At 45.9% G+C, this 19,820-nt stretch overlaps 1 protein-coding gene across 2 annotated transcripts in view; it reads left to right on the forward strand.

The window, feature by feature from the left end:
* The window catches only part of C1QTNF7 (C1q and TNF related 7), a 135,619-nt gene that overhangs the window by 62,609 nt on the left and 53,190 nt on the right, over nt 1–19,820 (forward strand). The gene's annotated exons all lie outside the window — the stretch shown is intronic.

Consider the following 19,820-nt stretch of genomic DNA (forward strand, 5'->3'; position numbering starts at 1 on the left):
TGTGTGTGTGTGTGTGTGTGTGTGTGTGTGTGTGTGTGTGTGTGTGTGCCACAAATGATGGGGACCATGAAGAAGAAAGTGAAGCAAGAGAGGGCAGGTGTGCTGTTTAGACAGATGGGTCAGAGAAGCTGGGGCCATGGAAAGCCACCATCTGAGCTGAGACTTGAAGGCAGAGGAATGAGCCCACCAACACCTGGGCTGGGCTGTAATGAGCAGGAAAGGAGGCAGGACTGATGATGCTTGGCTTGTTGCAGGGACATGAGGATGCCAGGTGACTGGAAAGAAGCACATGCGGTGGACACATGAGGTCAGAAGGGAGTGGAGGTCCAGAGCATCTCACACCTAGGGCTTTGAGCTTCATCCTGAGGGATGCTCGAAGCTCTTCGCAGGTTTTGAACAGGAGAGTGCTGACAGGTTCAGACTTAAGTTCCAAGACCACTAGGACCATTGTTCTGAAAATGGACTGTCGGGTGGCCAGGCTAGAGAGATGACATCATCCTCACTCTGGCACTCAGTAGACTTGCCAGGACACTTGTGGTTTCAATGCCAATCGCAGGCTCCCTTGACAAACAATTCACAATAAAGTGGACATACACTGAAAGTCTGACAACCTTCACCTTACAGATTACATCTTACATTAAGCCGTTCTGCCTAAGGACTGGAGAAGGAAATGGCAACCCACTCCAGTGTTCTTGCCTGGAGAATCCCAGGGATGGCAGAGCCTGGTGGGCTGGCATCTACGGCGTCGCACAGAGTCGGACACGACTGAAGTGACTTAGCAGCAGCCTAAGGACAGACAGACCCCATCATAAGCCCAATCATAAAATGTAATGAAGTTGACTAAGGACATTCTATTTGTGGCATTTTATTTCACCAGCCAAAAAGCTTAAATACCAGACTGTTATGTTCAAACCCAGACTGAGAAGCCAAAGGAAAAAGCTGTCTGTTTGTTTTTGTTTTCCCTGGACCTGCCTTTGCTGGCAATGGGAGTAATATCTGCAGAAAGCACGAACCATGCCTGAGTCCCAGCCCAACCCACCAGGGTTCTGGGGTCCTTCTTCCGTGTTTGTGACCCAAGCACCAGCTCTAACAAAATGTTCCTTTGCTTGGCCTGTCTGTTTCCCTTGAGACTCCTCCAGGGCCCATGTGGAGGGAGGCTGACTACAGAAACTGTATAACTAAAGACTTAGATGTGTGTAAGCACTCATGGGTCCCCATTAAATAGTGTTTATCAACATTACTAGCTTTTTAAAAATTAACTTTCATTGGAAAGACTGATGCTGAAGCTGAAGCTCCAATATTTTGGCCACTTGATGCAAAGAACTGATTCACTAGAATAGAGTGATGCTGGGAAAGATGGAAGCCAAAAGGAGAAGAGGGTGGTAGAGGATGAGATAGTTGGATGGCATTGCTGACTCAATGGACATGAATTTGAGCAAACTATGGAAGGTAATGAAGGGCAGGGAAGCCTGGCATGCTGCAGTCCATGGGGTCATAAAGAGCCAGGCAGAATTTAGTGACTGAACAGCAATGGTTTCTTTACGGGGTGGTGTTAACTTCTTCTGTACAGCAAAGCAAATCAGCTCTATGTAGACATATAGCCCCTCTTTTTTAGATTCCTTTCCATGTAGATCACCACAGAGCATTAAGTAAAGGTCCCTGTGTTGTACAATAAGTTCCTGTTAATTATCTATTTTATGCATAGTATCAATAGTGCTAGCTTTAATTATTTCATCAACCTATATGCATCCCTAAAACTCACCAGATATTGTTCTAAATGCTCTGTACTCAGAAACCAAAAGCATGAATGAAAATATCTACCCTCAAGCATCTTACATCTTATGAGGAGAAAAGGTGATACAAAAATAAATAAGTAATCATGCAGTGTCAATGAAAAAAAATGAACAATCTAAGAGTTGCAAGTTACATTTTATTCGGGGAACTTGCTAAGGACTATAGCCCAAGAGACAAACTCTCAGATAATTCTGAGGAACTGTTCAAAGAGGGAAAGAGGGAGCCAGGATATATAGGAGTTTTTGCTGTAATCAAACATCAAAAGATTACTGCTAATCACAAACAAACAACTTAATGATTTTACTGCTTTCCTATGTACTGGAAGATGCAAGTGTCTGTCCTCATTGAAACCAGTTCTGAGCTACGCATCTTAACTGTCTAGGGCCAGCGGCCTGTTTTTCTCCATGCTGAATCCTCTCAGGGTGTGCCGTCTGCAGCAGCTGCAGTGGCTAAGAGCTTATTGACCACAACATCCTCTGTTTACAGGAATGGCAGGCAACCTTCTTTGTTTACTGAAGTGGCAGGCCACATTTTTTGTCCGCATGATAGCATGTTAGATGATGACACGTGATGGAGAAAATAAAGTTTAAAAGGGTGCAGAATAGTTGGATTTGCAAATTTTAGAATAATGGTCCATAGAGGCTTCATTGACCAACTGCGGCTTGAGAGCAAATCTTTAAAAAGTGGTAGAAAATGATGATACAAGTGCAGATACAGGTGTAGACGTCAATGTAAGTGTTGGTGTAGGTATTGGTATAGATGGAGTTTCAGGTAAGTACGGATGATAAACATAGAGAATAAATGTAAACAACTAATAAACAGAAACCTCAATTAAATAAAATTCGGAGACTAGAAGGGGACGCTCTCATGCCCTGTGATCAAAGACTCCTCTTCCTTCCTGGCAAGGGCTCAGCAAGTTAAAAGCCACTGACTCTTTACCAGAGCCCTCCCAACTTCCTCTTCCTCTGACCTGTAGACTCATATAGAGGGAAGTCAGAAAGAGAAAAGCAGATATCATATATTAACACATATATGTGGAATCTAGAAAAATGGAACAGATGAACCTCTTCACAGAGCAGGAATAGAGACACAAACATAGAGAGCAAACATTTGGGCATCAAAGAGGGACAGGGAGGTGGGATGAGTTGGGAGATTGGGATTTTCATATATACACTACTATGTATAGAACAGACAACTAATGAGAACCTACTCAATGTCCTGGGCTGACCTAAATGGGAAAGAAATTTTTAAAAGAGGGGATATAGGTATACAAATAGCTGACTCACTTTGCCACAGAGTAGAAACTAATACAACATTATAAAGCAACCATACTCCAGTAAAATTTTTTAAAAAGAAGAAAAAAGTTCTCCCCCCACTGTACAGGGGCTTGCACACAGCTCAGTGTGGTTTTGCAAAGCACAAATTGCAATTATATGTTGATCCTGAATAAACCTTAGCTACTAAACAACAACAATAACATAACAGAAGATACCTTTACGGGTGTCATCACTTAGGAAATCCCAAGAGTTTTAGAAGCTCTGTGTCAGAACCTAATGGAAGACCAAATATACATATATCACAATATCACAATGACATAGAAATAGAGATGCAATAGAGATAGAGACAGAGACACACATCTGAGGGGAGTCTTTCCAGGCAGGAAGAAGAATGTAAGCAATCTTTCTGTGACAGGACTATGCTTCAGGAGCGACGCAGAGACAGTATGGCTGGAGCCGCAATGAGTGAAGGAGAGAGAAGTACACTATGAGGTAACGTGGTGGAGAAGGGCAGACCTGTGGTTCATTCTAAGCCTTTCATTTCAATCTGGGAATCATAACAATATTTCTCTGTGAGTGGCTTCCCACTCACACAGCAAGAAGTGAAGTGAAGTCGCTCAGTCGTGTCCGAGTCTTTGCGACCCCATGGACTGTAGCCTACCAGGCTCCTTGGTCTATGGGATTTTCTAGGCAAGAGTACTGGAGTGGGTTGCCATTCCCTTCTCCAGGAGATCTTCCTGACCCAGGGATTGAACTCGGGTTTCCCACATTGTAGCCAGATGCTTTACTGTCTTGGCTACCAGGGAAGCGCAGGAGCAAGAAGTCCAGATCAATCACTAATTCAGGCAGGAGAATCTGTTGATAAGGGCAAAGGGGGCAGTCATAGAGATGCTGAGCAATGGTGAGATGCTTGAGATAATGTTTAAAATGCTTGAGATAACATTTAAAGAGAGTCAGAAGGATTCATGGGTAAGAAGAGCATCAAAGGGTCTCCAAGTTATTTGGCCTGGACATCTGAGTTTATTGTCAACTAGGGATCAGAAGAAGCAACAACAATTGGGGAAGCAGACATCAGGAGTTCCTTGTCACACACGTTAGGGTCATGGAATCTGTTAGACATACACGTGTAGATGTCTAGGGGTGATTGGATGTGAGTCCAGAGTTCAGGAGGAAGCTCTGAATTGGAAATAGACATCTCAAGTCATGTGACTGGATGGGCTCACCAAGCGAGAGAATGTCAATAGAGAAGAGAAGGGATCTGAGGACTGAGCCTGGGTTTCCACATTTATGGGTTAGGAGGAGTCACAGACCCAGGAAGGGAAGCAATGAAAAACAAAGGACAAGAGGAAAACAAAGAGACAGTGGCTCCTCAGGACGAGTGAGGAAAGAAGGGAAGAGCAGTAAGTCAAGCACCAAAAGGACCGAGAAGGGACCACTGATTTAGACACGTGGGATTGTTGATGACCTTGACAAAGGTGATTTCAGAGGAGTGCTGGGTTGAAGCCAGGCGGGGTAGGTTTGGAAGAGAATGTGAGGGCTGAAATTGTAGATAGGCATAGAGATCATTTATTCAAGGAGTTTATAATAAAGAAGACCAATGAAATGGGGCAGTGACTGGAGGGGAAATGTCTGAAGAAGGTAACACATGAGTAATGTACCTACTATATAGAGTAATATATATTACTACATATATAAAATTTACTTTATATATTTCTATACATTATTGTATGATTATATATGTATATATAACCACCCAGATAATTTCTATTTCTATGGAATGTATGTTGTGTGTTTATTACACTCCCACAGAAACTGTGAAGCCAGGGTAGGTGATGGATTTTCTAAGTAGATACAAAAGTCACTGAGAATTGTAACAGTGATGTTAGAGAGAGTGATGGGGCCAGGAGTCAACATATCCAAAAATGAGGCATGCAGTATAGATTAGGAGATGACTGGCAGATGGCATGGACTAACAACATGAGGCTCAGTGCTGGAGGGATACTATAAGGCAGGAGAATGAATGATCTGGAAAGAGCAGGAAGGAGCAAAGAGGTGATCCACTTCACCTCCAGGCCCAGTGGAATGAGGAGTGAGATAGGAAGCAGCTACCATTTGAGTGGGTTTCAGGGAGAGTGATAACCTCAGTGGAGACTTGGGCTTTCAAGGAAGTGAAAGGACATCCACAAAAGAGGAGGAGGATACAGAGGACTTTGCTAGTATGAGTGGAACTTTAGTTCCAAGGGAAACCAGGGAAGGACATCTGGTCTACCCCTGGAAGGAGTGGGAGCTGGGCTACAGAAGTGAGTGAAGTCGCTCAGTTGTGTCCAACTCTTTGTGACCCCATGGACTGTAGCCTACTAGGCTCCTCCATCCATGGGATTTTCCAGGCAATAGTCCTGGAGTGGGTTGCCATTTCCTTCTCCAGAGGATCTTCCCAACCTAGGGATCGAACCCGGGTCTCCCACATTGTAGACAGACGCTTTACCATCTGAGCCACCAGGGTTGCAGAAGGGGCCATCAAAATGAGAGTCCATGGGATGAGTGATGACCTGGGACAATAAAGGACATGAACTTACATAAAGGATGTGATGAGGCTTCCGTGAGGGTCTCAAGGCAGAGTGGTGGTGAATGAGGCTGGCAAGGAAAGGAGAAGCAAGAACCTTGACAGATCCACAGAGGCTCGGAGCTGAGAGAGTGGGAAGCCTTACCTGAAGCACCCAGGAAGTTCTGAGATGCTTTCCTTGCTCCCGACGTAGACTTTCATGAACCCTCTAGAGAGGCCCAGCTGCATTGGTAACCCTGGCTGAGATGTGAAAAGGCTGGGGAGGCAGGAAATTGGGCTGATAGGTCGAGAGAGGCAGGTTATGGAGAACTGTGCATCATGTTGAAAACTTCAGTTCAGTTCTTTGTGACCCCATGAATCGCAGCAGGCCAGGCCTCCCTGGCCATCACCAACTTCCGGAGTTCACTCAGATTCACGTCCATCAAGTCAGTGATGGATAGATTTTCCACCCTGCCAATATGAGATATTGCAGTAAGAAAGATATTCACTGCCAAACTGTTTCTAATTTGTGATCAAATAAAAGTAACCCTTGGACATCAGGTTGGTTTCAAAGTCAAGCTTTTAAATGTTGCAATACATTGGAGGGGCATAGCTTAGTGATAAAGAGCTTGGGCTCTGGAGTGGACTGCTTGGCCCCATCTAGCCATCTGGAGAGGTAGTGCAGTCTTCAGGATGTACTACCTGCAAAACAATGAATAACCTAAGTAACACTCAGGCAGGGGAAGGAGAAACAGGTGATAGAATTCTGAGCTGAGCGGCATGATTTCTCAGAAGGTACCAGGCAGGGTTGAGCCTCTGGTGGACCACTGTGGTCACCATGGCAACACCCTCCATCAGCTTTCCTTCCTTCCCTGTCTCTGCCCCCTCCCTCAGTCTATCTGGGATGACCACAGAGTTCAGATCTTTCTAGCCAAGGAAGTGTCCAGTTCAGTTCAGTTCAGTCGCTCAGTCGTGTCTGACTCTTTGTGACCCCATGAATCGCAGCACGCCAGGCCTCCCTGTTCATCACCATCTCCTGGAGTTCACTCAGACTCACATCCATCGAGTCAGTGATGCCATCCAGCCATCTCATCCTTGGTCGCCCCCTTCTCCTCCTGCCCCCAATCCCTCCCAGCATCAGAGTTTTTTCCAATGAGTCAACTCTTCTCATGAGAAAGTGTCCAGATAGGTTCAAATGTGCAAGAAACTTTGGGCAAGAAACACCTGTTTTAGGAAAAGAGGAGCAGCAGCAGCAGGCAGAGAACCTTAAAACAGAGATGCAGACTTGCCCCTGGGGAGGACAAGGGAAGGACGGAGGGCTGGCTAGGAAGATTCTAGGTCTGCAGTGCAGGCTTACACAGCTCTGATCAGGCAGATGCGAAGTCCATGAGCCAAAGTCATTCAACTTAGGAGTCTTGGGCCACACTGTAAAGGGCTCTTATGGGATGCCGCTGTGTTCATCCTCTTGCTGGTGAAAGTGTGGCCTCACCATGGATGCAGAGGCAGATCCCAAAGGGTGGGCCCGGGGCTGCCAATCCATCAAGCGCCTCTCCAGAGGAGATCCGAGTGGTCCTTTTCTTAGACTTCCTTATTTCTGGGTCTCATTCTGGAGACACACTGAGACATAGCTCACTAATTCATTGAGGCATGGAGGAATCAAAATAGGGTTCAGGGTCAACCCCCACAAAACGAGAATAACTCCTGTGTGTGGCCCCTTCCTGTACCATGAACTTACCCTCCCAAAGGGCCCAGGCGCTCACCCCATCACATGGGAGTCTTGGGAAAAGACCAAGAACAAGATGAGACCGAGTGGAAAATGGAGAGAGGCTGACTCTGCCGAGTGACCTGTGTCCCTGGGAGCAGCAGGGAACAGTGGAGAGAGGTCTTCTTAAGAGCTGCGAAGGCAGCTTCTCCTCCCAGCTCTGCTCTTGACCTCTGCATGGTAAGATTGGGACTATTTGGCCAAGATGGGGCCACAGAAAGGGAAAATCCAGCTCCAGATGAGGGATGGAACTCTGGCAATATGCCAGGGGGTGGCAAAACCATGGATCCAATTTTCAGGTGTGGTCAGTAATAATAAAATGCTCAGGGAAGGCAAGGTGTGGAGCTGGTAGAAGGTGCCAGAGAACCTGGAAGAAGAAATTCTAAGACTGTATGAGTGGTTGGTTGCTTCTACTGGAAACGCATAGCTTAAAGACAAGGCAGCCCTCCCTAAGTATCTCTCTTTCTTTTTAGTTGCTAAGTCCTGCCTGACTCTTGTGACCCCATGGACTGTAGCCTGCCAGGGTCCTCTTTCGGTGGGATTTTCCAGGCAAGAATACTGGAGTGGGTTGCCACTTCCCTCCCCAGAGGATCTTTCCAACTCAGGAATCGAACCCAGGTCTCCTGCATTGCAGGCAGATTCTTTACCAACTGAGCTATCAGGAGGGATTGGTACCAGTCATCCCTCCCACATACCAAAATCCAAGGATGCTTAAGTCCATTATATAAAATGGTGTAGTATTTGCCTATGGGCAGCCTCCCATATAGTATACTTTAAATCATCTCTCGGTTACTTATAATACTTACAATACCTAATTCAATGCAAATGCTATGTAAATAAGTTGTAAATATAAAGCAAATGGTATGTAAGTAGCTGCCAGTGGGTATGTAGTAAATACAAGTCTTTAGAATTTTCTGGAGTTTTTTCATTTTTCCAGTTATTTTTGATCTGTATTTGGTTGAAGCAGGGTGGGAGGGAGTGCAGAACCTTTGGATTCAGAGGTCCAACTGTATTCAGTACATCATTCTAAATTCCTGGCTCAACATAAAGGCCTAAAATCATCAATTGGGCTAAAGACTCTGTTATCTTTTGGGGCTGCAAGCCGGAAGCAGCCAGAAACCAAGCCCAGGCCTGGTCTTGCTAAATGGTTAAGGACAGGCCTGTCTTCTCCAGACCTAAAGATTTTGATGACATACTTCCAGCAGTACTTCAGTTCAGTTCAGTTCAGTTCAGTTGCTCAGTCGTGTCCGACTCTTTGCGACCCCATGAATTGCAGCACGCCAGGCCTCCCTGTCCATCACCATCTCCCAAAGTTCACTCAGACTCACATCCATTGAGTCCATGATGCCATCCAGCCATCTCATCCTTGGTCGTCCCCTTCTCCTCCTGCCCCCAATCTCTCCCAGCATCAGAGTCTTTTCCAATGAGTCAACTCTTCGCATGAGGTGGCCAAAGTACTGGAGCTTCAGCTTTAGCATCATTCCTTCCAAAGAAATCCCAGGACTGATCTCCTTCAGAATGGACTGGTTGGATCTCCTTGCAGTCCAAGGGACTCTCAAGAGTCTTCTCCAACACCACACTTCAAAAGCATCAATTCTTCAGCGCTCAGCCTTCTTCACAGTCCAACTCTCATATCCATACATGACTACTGGAAATACCATAGCCTTGACTAGATGGACCTTAGTCAGCAAATTAATGTCTCTGCTTTTCAATATGCTATCTAGGTTGGTCATAACTTTTCTTCCAAGGAGTAAGCGTCTTTTAATCTCATGGCTGCAATCACCATCTGCAGTAATTTTGGAGCCCCCCAAAATAAAGTCTGACACTATTTTTACTGTTTCCCCATCTATTTCCCATGAAGTGATGGGACCAGATGCCATGATCTTCGTTTTCTGAATGTTGAGCTTTAAGCCAACTTTTTCACTCTCCTCTTTCACTTCCATCAAGAGGCTTTTTAGTTCCTCTTCACTTTCTGCCATAAGGGTGGTGTCATCTGCATATCTGAGGTGATTGATATTTCTCCCGGCAATCTTGATTCCAGCTTGTGTTTCTTCCAGTCCAGCATTTCTCATGATGTACTCTGCATATAAGTTAAATAAGCAGGGTGACAATATATAGCCTTGACGTACTCCTTTTCCTATTTGGAACCAATCTGTTGTTCCATGTCCAGTTCTAAGTGTTGCTTCCTGACCTGCATACAGATTTCTCAAAAGGTAGGTCAGGTGGTCTGGTATTCCCATCTCTTTCAGAATTGTCCACAGTTTATTGTGATCCACACAGTCAAAGGCTTTGGTATAGTCAATAAACCAGAAATAGATGTTTTTCTGGAACTCTCTTGCTTTTACCATGATCCAGCAGATGTTGGCAATTTGATCTCTGGTTCCTCTGCCTTTTCTAAAACCAGCTTGAACATCAGGGAGTTCATGGTTCACGTATTGCTGAAGCCTGAATTGGAGAATTTTGAGCATTACTTTACTAGCATGTGAGATGAGTGCAATTGTGTGGTAGTTTGAGCATTCTTTGGCATTGCCTTTCTTTGGGATTGGGATGAAAACTGACCTTTTCCAGTCCTGTGGCCACTGCTGAGTTTTCCAGATTTGCTGGCATATTGAGTGCAGCATTTTCACAGCATCATCTTTCAGGATTTGAAACAGCTCAACTGGAATTCCATCACCTCCACTAGCTTTGTTCGTAGTGATGCTTTCTAAGGCCCACTTGACTTCACATTCCAAGATGTCTGGCTCTAGATTAGTGATCACATCATCATGATTATCTGGGGCGTGAAGATCTTTTTTTATACAGTTCTTCTGTGTATTCTTGCCACTTCTTTTTAATATCTTCTGCTTCTGTTAGGTCCATACCATTTCTGTCCTTTATCGAGCCCATCTTTGCATGAAATGTTCCCTTGGTATCTCTAATTTTCTTGAAGAGATCTCTAGCCTTTTCCATTCTGTTGTTTTCCTCCATTTCTTTGCATTGATCACTGAAGAAGGCTTTCTTATCTCTTCTTGCTATTCTTTGGAACTCTGCGTTCAGATGCTTATACCTTTCCTTTTCTTCTTTGCTTTTTGCCTCTCTTCTTTTCACAGCTATTTGTAAGGCCTCTCCAGACAGCCATTTTGCTTTTTTGCATTTCTTTTCCATGGGGATGGTCTTGATCCCTGTCTCCTGTACAATGTCACAAACCTCATTCCATAGTTCATTAGGCACTCTATCTATCAGATCTAGGCCCTTAAATCTATTTCTCACTTCCACTGTATAATCATAAGAGATTTGATTTAGGTCATACCTGAATGGTCTAGCACTTTTCCCTACTTTCTTCAATTTGAGTCTGAATTTGGTAATAAGGAGTTCATGATCTGAGCCACAGTCAGCTCCTGGTCTTGTTTTTGTTGCCAGTATAGAGCTTCTCCATCTTTGGCTGCAAAGAATGTAATCAACCTGATTTCGGTGTTGACCATCTGGTGATGTCCATGTGTAGAGTCTTCTCTTGTGTTGTTGGAAGAGCGTGTTTGCTATGACCAGTGCACAGACTTGGTCTTTGTGATGGGACAAGGGCCCTTATGAACATGATGGTTTTATTTCCCCTCCCACATAACTATTTGGGGAGTGAGGGGTTTACCAGTTGTATATGTCAGTGTTCAACCAGAGAAACAGAACCAGTTGGAGGTAATATACTAAGAAATGTATTGTGAAACACTGGATTATGTGGTTGGGAAGATTGTCTGGAGAGTCTGAAATCTGTCAGGGAGACCTCCAGGAAAGGCAGACTAGAATTGTTAGGGATGAGCTGATGCTAAGGTCTGTAAGTGGAATTTCTTCTTTCTCAGGGAAGCCCCAGCTCTGTGCTTAAGACCTTTAAACTGATTGAATCATGCCCACCCAGATTATCTGGGAAACTCTCCTTTACTTAAAGTCAACCAGTTACAGATTCTAATCACATCTACGAAATACCCTCTGTGCAACAGCTAGGTGAATGTTTGGTGAAAAACTGGGAACTGAAGTGTAACCAAATTGATGTATCGAACTGAGCATGACATCAGCATATTCCTTAAAGTCTATAGATTCATTTTGGGGGTTCCTTCTGTAAACAAGAATTCATGGAGCATTATACGAAGAGGAGCAAGATGGTCCACCTTGTACTTCAGAAAAATCAGATCTTTGGGCTTAAGTGGTAAAAATTCCTAGGAAGGAATTTGAGCACACCATACTAAAAATAAAATATGACTTTCTCCAGTGTAAATCCATGTGAATTATGGTTGATCTCAGAGGGAAATAAAGCAAGTTGGAAAGAACCCCAAAGAAAAGTTATTCCAAATTTCTCTGGATATTTCAAGAAAGGTCAAATTTGCCCAGTGTGCAAAGATTTTTAAGCAATAGTTCAAAATTCCCATCTTCTGCTAAACTTATGATTAATGAATTGATGGATATTTATGGGCACCTAATCAGTATCAGGCATTCTAATGAAAATAGAGGAAAAATAATTAAATCATAAAATTAAATAATGCCCTGAGAAGCAATTTCTCTGGAAAGGCTATTAGCTAGCACTCTCTCAACTTAAAGTGAGAGAAGACCCAATTCAAATGCTTCAAAGCGAAAAAAAAAAAAAATGGGGAGGAGGAATTCACTGATGCATAAGTCTGGGGTAGATGTTCAACTTCAGGTTCGGCTGGATGCAGGTACCCTAAGGAATACAGACTGAACTCCTGTCCTTTCTGCATCTCTACTTCTGCTTTTCTCTGAGGCGGTTTTGTGGTTGACCAGGTCTCTCCAGTCAGCAACAGTACCAGGCTCACATCTTCGAGCAGTAACGCCAGTGTTGAGTTTCCCTGGACTCGTGTAAGTCACTAGCACTTCCCCACCCCCAGAAATGAATCACTGTGACCAGAGCAATGTAATAACCTGGAAAGGCTGGAACATGGGTGGAGAGAGAAAAAGGTCCCCAGTGGAAAATCAAGAGGCCCTTCCAGAAGCAGGAACAGATAGCGGGTAGACAGTAAAAAGCAGGGCTCTCTGTAGGAACATTACGACTCGCAGTCCAGAAACCAGTGCTGGTCAGAAGAGAGCTGAGAATCCCACTGGGTGTCCTGCCCTAAGGACAGGCTCCTTTGAGGCTCCATTTCCTCATCTCCAAATAAGGGCTCATAACAACCCCTACTGCATCTCATGGCTACAAGTGTTACTAAAAATCAAGTGCAATCTATGCAAATATGCCTTATAAATCATAAACCATTTGAAAATAAGAGATGGAGAGAGCTTTATCCATGTGGTGGGGCTTAAGTTTGTATTGCAAAGGGGACACAGGAAGAAAAAAAGCTAGCAGGAAAAAGTATCACTATCTGGGCAAAATTACCCACAAGTTGAGAGACTTGTTCTCTTCTATTAACATAGTCAATGCAAGTGATCCTTTACATTCAGAATTTTTATCTGAGAAAACAAATTGAAATAGTGAGAACTGGGCTTCCCAGGTAGTTCAGCAGTAAAGCATCTGCCTGCCAATGCAGGAGACATGGGTTTGATCCCAAGTCAGAAAGATCCTCAGGAGGAGGAAATGGCCATCCAATCCTGTATTCTTGCCTGGAAAATTCCATGGTCAGAGGAGCCTGGCAGCTTACAGTCCATGGAGTTGTAAAAGTTTGGACACGACTGAGCACACACACTAGTGAGAACTGTAGATTTGTTCCTTACTAGTGTATGACTTCGGAGAAGGCGATGGCACCCTACTCCAGTGCTCTTGCCTGGAAAATCCCATGGGTGGAGGAGCCTGGTAGGCTGCAGTCCATGGGGTTGCAAAGAATTGGACACGACTGAGCGGCTTCACTTTACTTTTCGCTTTCATGCATTGGAGAAGGAAATGGCAACCCACTCCAGTGTTCTTGCCTGGAGAATCCCAGGGACGGGGGAGCCTGGTGGGCTGCCATCTATGGGGTCGCACAGAGTCGGACACGACTGAAGCAACTTAGCCGCGGCAACAGTGTATGACTTTGGGCAAGTTTTTAATCTCTTACTCTCTCAGTCTTCTCATCTGCAAAATGGGATCATAGTAGTACCTGCCTCATAGGATAACTATAAAGACTGAATGTGCCAATACAGATAAGGCACTGGGCATACCCTCATGTTCAATCATGTCTGACTCTTTGAGACCCCATGGACTGTAGCCTGACAGGCTCCTCTGTCCATGGGATTTTTCCAGGCAAAAATACTGGAGTGGGTTGCCATTTCCTTCTCCAGGGGGCATATACAAAGTGTCTTATAAATATCAGCAATTGTTATTGGCCCTCAAAATCATCTGGATTAGTAGGTACTTTAATTCTCTTTTTTTTTTCCTGGATTAAAAAGCTGATGCATAAAGAAATTGAGTAGATAAGGTAAGACTTGAACCCTGATCTTACAGACTTCAACTCTCAACTTTACCAGGGCCCCACACACACAGGCAGGGAGGGCAGGAGGCAAGAGACCATGGAGGGAAGGAGGGATAGGAGAAAGTTATTCATGATGTCTAGATTATTGCCTGGACTTACTTTAAGCAGGAGTAAACCAGGTCTTCTAGAATATTTCTTTAGCCTTGGACTGAATGATAGTGTTTGAACGGCTTTGTTAGAGAAAGTTTTCAGTTCAGTTCAGTTCAGTTGCTTAGTCATGTCTGACTCTGAGACCCCATGGACTGCAGCACGCCAGGCCTCCCTGTCCATCACCAACTCCCAGAGTTTACTCAAACTCATGTCCATTGAGTCGGTGATGCCATCCAACCATCTCATCCTCTGTCTCATCCACATGGCATTTAAATGCTCTTCTTATCAAAATCCCTAGACTCCACTCCAGAGATGGAGAAACCCAGCTCCATTTTCTCCCAGGAGACTGAAATTGCACGTTCATCCCATCGCGGTCCATGCCATGTGTATCTCTGTATCTAGAGGCACTTACCTTACCTCATCTCATTCACTCCTCACCACAGTGGCCCAGCGTGGGTCCAACCTTCACGTCAGCCCCACAGGGCCGAAAAGGAAGGAGGGGCAGGCCCTGTAGATGAACGGAACCTTCTCTCCCAAGCCCAGTGCCCCTTCAGCTCCATTACAGGCATCTGACCCAGAGAGCCGCCCAGCCCAGGGATGTGAGCCCTGCCTTGCACAGTCCACGAGTCCTGAGGGACCTCATTGAGAGGCAGGCTCCTTCCCAGAGTGTGAACTGAGATCATGAGGCTCCCAGGGAGGGGAGATTAGAGGGTATAGTGGGAGAGGTGCCTGAGCCAGGAATTCCTTATGAAGTTGCTCTGTCTCCTTGTCAACATATGTCCTTTCTCCATCTCCTAGCAAGAAACTACAATAATTCTCATTCTTTTAAAAAAAAAAAAAAGCATTAAGGGCACTTTCAAGAAGGATTTCACTGAAAGTGTAGAGTGAGAGAAACCAGGAAGAGAGGTGAATGTCAAAGTCTGGGAGCCTGCTAACCTCCAGCAGGTAAGTATCATATGTGAAAGTCACTCAGTCATGTCCAACTCTTCGCGACCCCATGGACTATCCAGTCCATGCAATTCTTCAGGCCAGAATACTGGAATGGGCCTTTCCCTTCTCCAGGAGATATTCCCAACCCAGGGGTTGAACCCAGGTCTCCCGCATTGCAGGCTGATTCTTTACCAGCTGAGCCACAAGGTATCATAACAATGGCAGTAAAAGCTCAGAAATAAGACTGTGAGTTTGCCTGGAGACACAGTCTCCCTAACTGGACACTCATCCTTTGGGCCCACTCTGCAGGACTCTCCTACACTGTCTGCTAGAGGGCGGGAGGGAGCCGACCCTCTGGGAAAGCTAACATATGTTTTAGAACAGCGGGTTCCCAACCAGACCTTCCCCAGAATCACCTGGGAGCTCATTTAAACGCAGACTCCCACGCCCTACCCTAAAGATCCTGCTTCTGAACTGGTGGTGTAGAGTCTGGGCATCTGTGGTTTTAAGAGGGCCCCTTGAAAATTCTGATGAGTTTGGGAACCATCACTCCTGGTCACTCCCTTGCTGTGTGACCTAGGGCAAGGCAGGTCACCTCTCTGAGCTTGGGGCATAGAGAGAGCTCATAAGAAATCGCTAAATTCCCTAAAAGGAATGAATTTGAGTCCGTTTTAGGGAGGGGGCTGAACCTAGAACCTGTTATGCAGAGTGAAGTAAGTCGGAAAGAGAAAAACAAATACTGTATATTAACACACATATATGGAATCCAGAAAAAATGGTGCTGATGAACCCATTTGCAGGGCAGGAGTGGAGACACAGACATAGAGAACAGACTTGCGGACCCAGCAGAGGAGGGAGAAGGTGGGGTGAATTGGGAGAGCAGCAGGGAAACATACACATTGCCGTGTGTAAAGCAGATACCTAGCAGAACGTTCCTGCATAACTCAGGAAGCTCAACCTGGGGCTCTGTGATGACCCAGAGGGGTGGGAAGAGGGCGTGCAGTGGGAGGGAGGTTCAAGACGGGGGAGGACGTATGCATTCCGATGGCTGATTCGTGTTGTACGGCAGAAATCAACACGACATTGTAAAGCAACGAACTTCCAATTTTTAAAAAAATTTCTTTAAAAGAAATAGCTGAATTGACAAAACTCGGCAGCCTGATGTGTATCCTTAGGGGAATGTCTGGATGACTCAGACTCCTCTCAGACCACAAAACCTCAGACTCGAGGGCAGGGATGGACACTCACTGAACACCATGGAGTAAAACACCAAGTTGTAGGCAACAAACATCCAGCTTTCTCAAGAAAATTATCATAGTATGTGCACATGTTTGTGCAGAGTTTGGAAAAAAAGAAAAGAAAACTGTGGAGTGTTGTGCCTATGGGTCTGTTAATGGGAATCTTGGAGAACTAGGATTCAAAGGAGGGGGTTTGTAAAAAGGGGTTCACAGTTTTCTTTCTATACCTCAGATCGTTTTAATGGAGAAGGCAATGGCAACCCACTCCAGTACTCTCGCCTGGAAAATCCCATCGACAGAAGAGCCTGGTAGGCTGCAGTCCATGGGGTCACTAGGAGTCGGACACGACTGAGTGACTTCACTTTCACTTTTCACTTTCCTGCATTGGAGAAGGACATGGCAACCCACTCCAGTGTTCTTGGCTGGAGAATCCCAGGGACGGGGGAGCCTGGTGGGCTGCCGTCTATGGGGTCGCACAGAGTCAGACACGACTGAAGCGACTTAGCAGCAAGAGCAGCAGCAGATCGTTTTAATTTTCACAACAAAAATGCTGACTGGGGGCTTCTCAGGTGGCTCAGTGGGTAAAGAATCCACCTGCAATGCAGGAGTCACAGGAGTCTCAGGTTCAATTCCTGGGCCAGGAAGATCCCCTGGAGGAGAGCACGGCAATTCACTCCAGTGTTCTTGCCTGGAGAATCCCATGGACAGAGGAGCCTGGTGGGTTACAGTCCATGGGGTCACAAAGAGTTGGACAGGACTGAAGCAACTAAGCTCACACACACACCCATACAGCTGTTTGATCCAAACTGAATAGGAATTCACATTTCAGCAATCACAGATGAGATGGTGAAGAACCTCACTGGTCATGAGACCTGGTTCTAGCACTGTCTTACCTAGAACCGCCTAAAGGGCCTTGGGAAAGAAATCTGCACCCAAGAGGATTCTAATCATTGATAACAATCTGAACACTCCATCAGTTTCCTCAAAGGAAAAGTGCCTCAAAATGGACCCACAGGATTTTAAGTTATGGACCTGTTTGATGATGACACAGAGAGGTCATGACCCCAGGGCCACCTGGGGAAGCCCCTGGCTGGTCAGGCGGCTGAAGGAGAGAGAAAACCCTAGACCAGGACCTTTATTGCATTTTCCACAGGGCAGGATAAAGAGGATTGGCTGGTTTCAAAACTTCTAGCCAGCTTAGGGGCCAAGGGACTGCCCCCAGCTGCCTGGCACCTGTCCCTGGGTGATTTAGGGCAGGGAGAATGTTGGCTTGGTATGTTAGCTGGATAAAGGAGCTGCTTGAGGTTCTGGGCTCTGAATTGGACTTCGAATGGAGAGGCACCTTCCCAAGCCAGCCCTTTGCTATCTCCACAAACTGGGGAGATTTGGGAGGAAAATCCATGGGGTCGCGAATGAGTTGGACATGACTGAGCAACTAAATAACAACGAAAGCAAAGCCTAAGACGAAGGTTTGGCAGCATAAAGCAAGAAGTGAGGGAGAAAGGGATAAGAAAGCCAGAAAATGGCTTATTGTTGAATAGATTAACCCTGTGAGTAGCTGAGGCTCCATCCCTCCAGGGACCCTAAGGAGTCACACAGAACATGCCTCAGAGTGGTCTCATCAAACATGGCAGGCTGGGCTATTTATTTATATTCACCATCCCGTATCTTACAAGGCCTGAGGCTCTCCTCTGGGCTTCCCATCTCCAGTACCTCCTGGCAGCCCACAGTCTGGCTGAAAAGGCCTGAAAGTAGGCCCCTCGGGCAAGAAAGCAGAGTCCCACGGGCAGCTCTGGGGCAGCTGTCAGTGTAGGTTTGGTCAAGGGCCATGGGGAAGGGCAAGCCCAGCTTCTGATCCTCAGAGAGCCCTTGCAGACTCTGTGCTTCCACGCTGACCTGTCTGCAATCACCTGGCACACCGGCTCAGCACGCAGGCCCCCAGCTGATTGGGAATTCGCTCGTCACACTTCAGGACTGATCTCAGGCATCCCTTTCTCCAGAAAGCCTTTGGCGACCATCCCCGCTCAGGTGACCGCCTGCTCCCAGTTCCTCCAGGCATCACTAGAGGCTCCACAGATATGCTGTGAGCCACACTGGGCTTGAGGACACCAAGGCATGGCCCTTACCTTCAAGGGGCTCACAGTCCTGAGAGGGAAACAATCGTAGCCCTCCAGTCCATGAACATGCCCAAGAGTCGTGATGGCTCCATAGGCTGAGAAACGTGCTTCCTGAGAAATGGAAACAAGTAGCATTCTTTGAAATCAGCTTCCCCGTAGATCCTAGTCACAGGGCACCTAGCAGCCTGCCTAAAAAGCCCCACCCGTATGGTGACTTAGGCGGTTACAAATCGCCCTAGTGACTAACACACCTCTATCACTGGTCTTATAAATGTCCAAGCTCCTTTACTTGATGTCTTGATCAGATTCCTGCCTGCTATTCCAGGCGTCTCCTTCAAAGCTGACCTTTGAAAACTCTGCTTTCAGCATTTCTGTTCCTTGACCATCTTCACCCAAGCTCAGGTCTCCACTGAGTGGGCACCTCCTACACATACTTCAGGCCTGAGTTCACCCAGCCGTTTCTCCAGAAGACCTCTGGTCACATCTGCCCATCCACCCAGAGGCAGCAGTCAGCTTCCAGGGTCTGTGATATCTCTGTAAGTGCTCTAGATAAGCACACACATCCTGAGTGTCACTGCCTGCACTGACCATCCCAACTCTATGTGACCGGCTTCTATGTGACCTGCACCTGTCCCTTCGTGTTCCTAATGCTTAGTTTCCTTCTGTCTAGAATGAAGGGGCTTCCCTCATAGCCCAGACGGTAAAGAATCTGCCTGCAATGCAGGACACCCAGGTTCAATTCCTTTGTTGGGAAGATCCCCTGGTGAAGGAAATGGCAATCCACTCCAGTGTTCTTGCCTGGAGAATCCCATGGATGGAGAAGCCTGATAGGCTATAGTCCATGGGGCTGCAAAGAGTCAGACATGACTTAGAGACTAATAATAATAATAATAATAAAAAGAATGAAGATTATGATAGTAATACATGTAGAGTTGTCATACGGATTGAATGAAATGGTCCACATAAAGATTTAGCCTGGAGCTTGAGCACAGAGTAATCACTCAAACGTCAGCTGCTGGAATCTCAGAATACATATCCTTGACTTTAACTGGTACCTTAATTTGACTATCAACTCCTTGCAGGCGTGCATGCTCAGTTGCTCAGTCAGGTCCGACTCTGCAACTCCATGGACCGTAGCCTGTCAGGCTGCTCTGTCCATGAAATTTCCCAGGCAAGAATACTGGAGTAGGTTGCCATTGCCTACTCCAGGAGAGCTTCCTGACCCAGGGACTGAACCCATGTCTAAGTATCTCTTGCACTGGCAGGCGTATTCTTGACCACCTGGGAAGCCTCGTCACCTCCTTATGTTATTATAAATAATTATATAGGTGTTGAGTACATAAATGAATCAATTGATACACCACTTGCAAACCTTGAAAGATGCTTTCAAGTAATTTGTCCTGAGTACCCACTCGGGACCAGGCACTGTTCCAGGGGTTTTCCCAGGTATCAGCTCATCTACTCTCCACAATACTCCTGAGGGATGAAAAAGTCCACTGCTATGATCGCATTGATACAGATGAGAGAAATAAGCCCAGAAAGCTTATGCAATTTTTCCAGGGCTGTGCCATTAAAGAATGGCAAGACAGGGGTTTGAGCCCAGATTGCCTGGCTCCAGGGACCAGATATGACTGTGGTCTAACATGCA

Source organism: Oryx dammah, unplaced genomic scaffold, assembly GCF_014754425.2.
Source record: "Oryx dammah isolate SB20612 unplaced genomic scaffold, SCBI_Odam_1.1 HiC_scaffold_3, whole genome shotgun sequence".
NCBI lineage: Eukaryota > Metazoa > Chordata > Mammalia > Artiodactyla > Bovidae > Oryx > Oryx dammah.